Here is an 8,258-nt window from a genome sequence, read left to right on the forward strand (position 1 = left end):
GCCCTCCTTTATATAGGCCCCCAGGAGGGGGGGGGCGCCGGCCCTGGGAGATCCAATCTCCCAAGGGGGGGCGGCCAGGGGGGTGGAGTGCCCCCCAAGGCAAGTGGGGTGCGCCCCCCACCTAGGGTTTCCAACCCTAGGCGCAGGGGGGCCAAGGGGGGCGCACCAGCCCACTAGGGGCTGGTTCCCCTCCCACTTCAGCCCACGGGGCCCTCCGGGATAGGTGGCCCCACCCGGTGGACCCCCGGGACCCTTCTGGTGGTCCCGGTACAATACCGGGTGACCCCGAAACTTTCCCGATGGCCGAAACAGCACTTCCTATATATAATTCTTCACCACCGGACCATTCCGAAACTCCTCGTGACGTCCGGGATCTTATCCGGGACTCCGAACAACATTCGGTTTGCTGCATACTCATATTCATACAACCCTAGCGTCACCGAACCTTAAGTGTGTAGACCCTACGGGTTCGGGAGACATGCAGACATGACCGAGACGGCTCTCTGGTCAATAACCAACAGCGGGATCTGGATACCCATGTTGGCTCCCACATACTCCTCGATGATATCATCGAATGAACCACGATGTCGAGGATTCAAGCAACCCCGTATACTATTCCCTTTGTCAGACGGTATGTTACTTGCCCGAGACTCGATCGTCGGTATCCCAATACCTCGTTCAGTCTCGTTACCGGCAAGTCACTTTACTCATGCCGTAATGCATGATCCTGTGACCAGACACTTGGTCACTTTGAGCTCATTATGATGATGCACTACCGAGTGGGCCTAGTGATACCTCTCCGTAATACGGAGTGACAAATCCTAGTCTTGATTCGTTTCAACTCAACAGACACTTTCGGAGATACCTGTAGTGCACCTTTATAGTCACCCAGTTACGTTGTGACGTTTGGTACACCCAAAGCACTCCTACGGTATCCGGGAGTTACACGATCTCATGGTCTAAGGAAGAGGTACTTGACATTGGAAAAGCTCTAGCAAAACAAACTACACGATCTTGTGCTATGCTTAGGATTGGGTCTTGTCCATCACATCATTCTCCTAATGATGTGATACCGTTATCAACGACATCTAATGTCCATAGTCAGGAAACCATGACTATCTGTTGATCAACGAGCTAGTCAACTAGAGGCTTACTAGGGACATATTATGGTCTATGTATTCACACGTGTATTACAATTTCTGGATAATACAATTATAGCATGAATAAAGACAATTATCATGAACAAAGAAATATAATAATAATCCTTTTATTATTGCCTCCAGGGCATATTTCCAACAGTCTCCCACTTGCACTAGAGTCAATAATCTAGTTACATTGTGATGAATCGAACACCCATAGAGTTCTGGTGTTGATCATGTTTTGCTCGCGGAAGAGGTTTAGCCAATGGATCTGCGACATTCAGATCTGTATGTACTTTGCAAATATCTATGTCTCCATCTTGAACATTTTCACGGATGGACTTGAAACGACGCTTGATGTGCCTGGTCTTCTTGTGAAACCTGGGCTCCTTGGCAAGGGCAATAGCTCTAGTGTTGTCACAGAAGAGTTTGATCGGCCCCGACGCATTGGGTATGACTCCTAGGTCGGTGATGAACTCCTTCACCCAAATCGCTTCATGCGCTGCCTCCGGGGCTGCCATGTACTCCGCTTCACATGTAGATCCCGCCATGACGCTCTGCTTGCAGCTGCACTAGCTTACTGCTCCACCATTCAACATATACACGTATCCGGTTTGTGACTTAGAGTCATCCAGATCTGTGTCGAAGCTAGCGTCGACGTAACCCTTTATGACGAGCTCTTCGTCATCTCCATAAACGAGAAACATGTCCTTTGTCCTTTTCAGGTACTTCAGGATATTCTTGACCGCTGTCCAGTGTTCCTTGCCGGGATTACTTTGGTACCTTCCTACCAAACTTACGGCAAGGTTTACATCAGGTCTGGTACACAGCATGGCATACATAATAGATCCTATGGCTGAGGCATAGGGGATGACGCTCATCTCTTCTTTATCTTTTGCCGTGGTCGGGCATTGAGCCGAGCTCAATCTCACACCTTGCAGTACAGGCAAGAACCCTTTCTTGGACTGATCCATTTTGAACTTCTTCAAAATCTTATCAAGGTATGTGCTTTGTGAAAGACCTATGAGGCGTCTCGATCTATCCCTATAGATCTTGATGCCTAATATGTAAGCAGCTTCTCCAAGGTCCTTCATTGAAAAACACTTATTCAAGTAGGCCTTAATGCTGTCCAAAAGTTCTATATCATTTCCCATCAAAAGTATGTCATCTACATATAATAAGAGAAATGCTACAGAGCTCCCACTCACTTTCTTGTAAACGCAGGCTTCTCCATAAGTCTGCATAAACCCAAACACTTTGATCATCTCATCAAAGCGAATGTTCCAACTCCGAGATGCTTGCACCAAACCATAAATGGATCGCTGGAGCTTACATACTTTGTTAGCATTCTTAGGATCGACAAAACCTTCCGGCTGCATCATATACAGTTCTTCCTTAAGATGCCCGTTAAGGAATGCTGTTTTGACGTCCATCTGCCATATCTCATAATCATAGTATGCAGCAATTGCTAACATGATCCGGACGGACTTCAGCTTCGCTACGGGAGAGAATGTCTCATCGTAGTCAACCCCTTGAACTTGTCGATAACCCTTAGAGACAAGTCGAGCTTTATAGATGGTAATATTACCATCTGCGCCCGTCTTCTTCTTAAAGATCCATTTGTTTTCTATCGCTCGCCGATCATCGGGCAAGTCTGTCAAAGTCCATACTTTGTTTTCATACATGGATTCTATCTCGTATTGCATGGCTTCAAGCCAGTTGTTGGAATCTGGGCCCGCCATCGCTTCCTCATAGTTCGAAGGTTCACCGTTGTCTAACAACATGATTTCCAGGACAGGGTTGCCATACCACTCTGGCGTGGAACGTGTCCTTGAGGACCTACGAGGTTCAGTAGCAACTTGATCTGAAGTACATTGATCATAATCATTAATTTCCTCTCCAGTTGGTGTAGGCACCACAGGAACATTTTCCTGAGCTGCACTACTTTCCGGTTCAAGAGGTAGTACTTCATCGAGTTCTACTTTCCTCCCACTTACTTCTTTCGAGAGAAACTCTTTTTCCAGAAAGGATCCGTTCTTGGCAACAAAGGTCTTGCCCTCGGATCTTAAGTAGAAGGTATACCCAATGGTTTCCTTAGGGTATCCTATGAAGACGCATTTTTCTGACTTGGGTTCGAGCTTTTCAGGTTGTAGTTTCTTGACATTAGCATCGCATCCCCAAACTTTTAGAAACGACAGCTTAGGTTTCTTCCCAAACCATAATTCATACGGTGTCGTCTCAACGGATTTAGACGGTGCCCTATTTAAAGTGAATGTAGCTGTCTCTAGAGCGTATCCCCAAAATGATAGCGGTAAATCGGTAAGAGACATCATAGATCGCACCATATCCAATAGAGTGTGATTACGACGTTCGGACACACTGTTACGCTGAGGTGTTCCAGGCGGCGTGAGTTGTGAAACGATTCCACATTTTCTTAAGTGTGTACCAAATTCGTGACTTAAATATTCTCCTCCATGATCCGATCGTAACAATTTTATCTTTCGGTCACGTTGATTCTCTACTTCATTCTGAAATTCCTTGAACTTTTCAAAGGTCTCAGACTTGTGTTTCATCAAGTAGACATACCCATATCTACTCAAGTCATCCGTGAGAGTGAGAACATAACGATATCCTCCGCGAGCCTCAACACTCATTGGACCACACACATCAGTATGTATGATTTCCAATAAGTTGGTTGCTCGCTCCATTGTTCCGGAGAACGGGGTCTTGGTCATTTTGCCCATGAGGCATGGTTCGCATGTGTCAAATGATTCATAATCTAGAGACTCTAAAAGTCCATCAGCATGGAGCTTCTTCATGCGCTTGACACCAATGTGACCAAGGCGGCAGTGCCACAAGTATGTGGGACTATCGTTATCAACTTTACATCTTTTGGTATTCACACTATGAATATGTGTAACATTACGTTCGAGATTCATTAAGAATAAACCATTGACCATCGGGGCATGACCATAAAACATATCTCTCATATAAATAGAACAACCATTATTCCCGGATTTAATTGAGTAGCCATCTCGCATCAAACGAGATCCAGATACAATGTTCATGCTCAAACTTGGCACTAAATAACAATTATTGAGGTTTAAAACTAATCCCGTAGGTAAATGTAGAGGTAGCGTGCTGACGGCGATCACATCGACCTTGGAACCATTCCCGACGCGCATCGTCACCTCATCCTTCACCAGTCTCCGCTTATTCCGCAGCTCCTGCTGTGAGTTACAAATATGAGCAACGGCACCGGTATCAAATACCCAGGAGTTACTACGAGTACTGGTAAGGTACACATCAATTACATGTATATCAAATATACCTTTAGTGTTGCCGGCCTTCTTATCCGCTAAGTATTTGGGGCAATTCCGCTTCCAGTGACCCTTCCATTTGCAATAAAAGCACTCAGTCTCAGGCTTGGGTCCATTCTTTGACTTCTTCTCGGCAACTGGCTTACCGGGCGCGGCAACATCTTTGCCGTCCTTCTTGAAGTTCTTCTTACCCTTGCCCTTCTTGAACTTAGTGGTCTTATTGACTGAGGGAGTTCCGGACTAGGGGGTGTCTGGATAGCCGAACTACCATCATCGGCCGGACTCCAAGACTATGAAGATACAAGATTGAAGACTTCGTCCCGTGTCCGGATGGGACTTTCCTTGGCGTGGAAGGCAAGCTTGGCGATACGGAAATGTAGATCTCCTACCATTGTAACCGACTTTGTGTAACCCTATCCCTCTCCGGTGTCTATATAAACCGGATGGCTTTAGTCCATAGGACGAACAACAATCATACCATAGGCTAGCTTCTAGGGTTTAGCCTCCTTGATCTCGTGGTAGATCTACTCTTGTAACCCACATCATCAATATTAATCAAGCAGGACATAGGGTTTTACCTCCATCAAGAGGGGCCGAACCTGGGTAAAAACATCGTGTCCCTCGTCTCCTGTTACCATCCGCCTAGACGCACAGTCCGGGACCCCTTACCCGAGATCCGCCGGTTTTGACACCAACATTGGTGCTTTCATTGAGAGTTACGCGGACAGATCTTCATATTCGGCGGCTTTGCACTGCGGGCCAATTCGCTTGGCCATCTAGAGCAGATCGAAAGTTACGCCCCGGGCCGTCAGGTCAGATTTGGAAGTTTGGACTTCACGCTGACATCCGCGGGGACTTGATCTTTGACGGATTCAAGCCACAGCCGAGCGTGCCGCACTGTCACGTCGGGCATGATTTAGCTCTGCCGCCGGACAGTACCCTGGAGGCCGCACTCGAAACCACTCCGATCTTCAATTCGGAGCCAGCTCCGTAGATCGAGGATGGATGCCTAGACACCGCCTCGGGGGCTGCAACCTCTACGGCGATAGAGCCGAACACCGATCTTGTCCCCCATGAAGCTCGTGACTTCGAGGTGCCGGACTCCTTGCCGGACTTCGGACCTCCCGCGCCCCCCCAGTCGGATCCGATTGGGCGCCGATCATGGAGTTCACCGCAGCGAACATCTTTCAACGCTCACCTTTTGGCGACATCTTGAGTTCGCTAAATTACCTCTCGTTATCAGGAGAGGCCTGGCCGGACTGCGGCCAGGACGGTTGGGATGCGGACGACAAAGAAATTCAGAGCCCACCCACCACCCACTTGGTAGCCACTGTCGACGATCTAACCGACATGCTAGATTACGACTCTGAGGACATCGACGGTATGGATGACGATGCCAGAGACGACCAAGAACCAGCGCCCACTGGGCACTAGAAAGCCACCTCTTCATACAACATATACATGGTGGATATCCCAAAGGATGGGAACGGCGAAGGAATAGCGGAGGATGACCCCTCCAAGAAACAGCCCAAGCGCCGGCGTTAGGGGCGCCGCTCTAAATCCCGCCATAGCAAGAATGAGGATTCCGGCACCGGACACAATAATACACCGGATAGCGCCGAAGACAACCCACTCCAGCAAGATCCAGCACAGGAGGAGGGGGACGCCAGCCCTCATGAGAGAGCGGCCGAAGAAGAGGTAGAGGACTATATGCCTCCCTCCGGAGACGAGGCAAGCCCCGATGACGACGAATTCGTCGTGCCTGAGGATCCCGTCGAACAGGAGCATTTCAAACGCAGGCTTATGGCCACGGCAAACAGCCTCAAGAAAAAGCAGCAACAGCTTAGAGCTGATCAAGATCTGCTAGCCAACAGATGGACCGAAGTCCTCGCGGCCGAAGAGCATGAACTCGAACGCCCCTCCAAAAGCTACCCCAAACGTAAGCTGCTCCCTCGATTAGAGGTGGAGGCATATGATCCCGCTTCACCAGGAGACAATACGGCTGATCGACCACCCCGTGGTCGCGACAGAGAGGCCTCAAGGCCCTTCACTAGACCCGTACCCCGGCATCGCTCGAAAAGCACAAGGCCACAGGGGAACACTCCGGACCTGCGAGACATATTGGAGGATAAGGCAAGACAATCAAGATCGATCTATGGATCACGTGGGCGCCCCACGATACGTGACGATCACCGTCACCCCGGACACAGTAAGTCCGGCCGGGCTGAACACAACAGACAAAGCTCTTTTGAGCTCCGTCGCGATATTGCCCAGTACAGAGGCGCCGCACACCCACTGTGCTTCACAGATGAGGTAATGGATCATCAAATCCCAGAAGGGTTTAAACCCGTCAATATTGAATCTTATGATGGCACAACAGACCCCGCGGTCTGGATCGAGGACTATCTCCTCCACATCCACATGGCCCGCGGAGACGATCTCCACGCCATCAAATATCTCCCACTCAAACTTAAAGGACCAGCCCGGCACTGGCTTAACAGCTTGCCAGCAGAGTCAATCGGGAATTGGGAGGACCTGGAAGCCGCATTCTTCGATAACTTCCAAGGCACGTACGTGTGACCACCAGATGCAGATGACCTAAGCCACATAATTCAGTAGCTAGACGAATCGGCCAGACAATTCTGGACACAGTTCTTAACCAAGAAAAACCAAATTGTCGACTGTCCGGATGCCGAGGCCCTCGCGGCCTTCAAGCATAACATCCGCGACGAGTGGCTTGCCCGGCACCTGGGACAGGAAAAGCCGAAATCCATGGCAGCCCTTACATCACTCATGACCCGCTTCTGTGCGGGTGAGGACAGCTGGCTAGCACGCAACAACAACCTCAACAAAAATTCTGGCAGTCCGGATATCAAGGACCGTAGTGGCAGGTCGTGTCGCAACAAAAACAAACGCCGCATTAACGGCGATAACAGTGAGGATACGACAGTCAATGCCGGATTCAGAGGCTCTCAACCCGGTCAACGGAAAAAGCCATTCAAAAGAACAACTCAGGGTCCGTCCAATTTGGACCGAATGCTCGATCGCTTGTGCCAGATACATGGCACCCCTGAAAAGCTAGCTAACCACACCAATAGGGACTGTTGGGTGTTCAAGCAGGCAGGCAAGTTAATTGCCGAAAACAGCGACAAGGGGCTACATAGCAACGACGAGGAAGAGACCCGACCGCCGAACAATAGAGGACAGAAGGGTTTCCCCCCACAAGTGCGAACGATGAACATGATATATGCCACACACATATCCAAAAGGGAGCGAAAGCGTGCACTCAGGGATGTATACGCGATGGAGCCAGTTGCCCCGAAGTTCAATCCATGGTCCTCTTGCCCGATCACCTTTGACCGAAGGGACCACCCCACCAGCATTCGCCATGGCGGGTTCGCCGCATTGGTTCTAGACCCAATCGTCGATGGATTTCATCCCACCAAAGTCCTGATGGACGGCAGCAGCAGCCTAAACCTGCTTTATCAGGACACGGTGCGCAAAATGGGCATAGACCCCTCAAGGATTAAACCTACCAAGATGACCTTTAAAGGCGTCATACCAGGTGTAGAAGCCAATTGTACAGGCTCAGTTACACTGGAAGTGGTCTTCGGATCCCCGGATAACTTCCGAAGCGGGGAGTTAATCTTCGGCATAGTCCCGTTCCGCAGCGGCTATCATGCCTTGCTCGGACGTACCGCGTTCGCAAAGTTCAACGCGGTGCCGCACTACGCATACCTCAAGCTCAAGATGCCAGGCCCTAGAGGAGTCATCACGGTCAACGGAAACACTGAACGCT

The sequence above is a fragment of the Triticum dicoccoides genome, chromosome 6B, assembly GCF_002162155.2.
Source record: "Triticum dicoccoides isolate Atlit2015 ecotype Zavitan chromosome 6B, WEW_v2.0, whole genome shotgun sequence".
NCBI classification, from domain to species: domain Eukaryota; kingdom Viridiplantae; phylum Streptophyta; class Magnoliopsida; order Poales; family Poaceae; genus Triticum; species Triticum dicoccoides.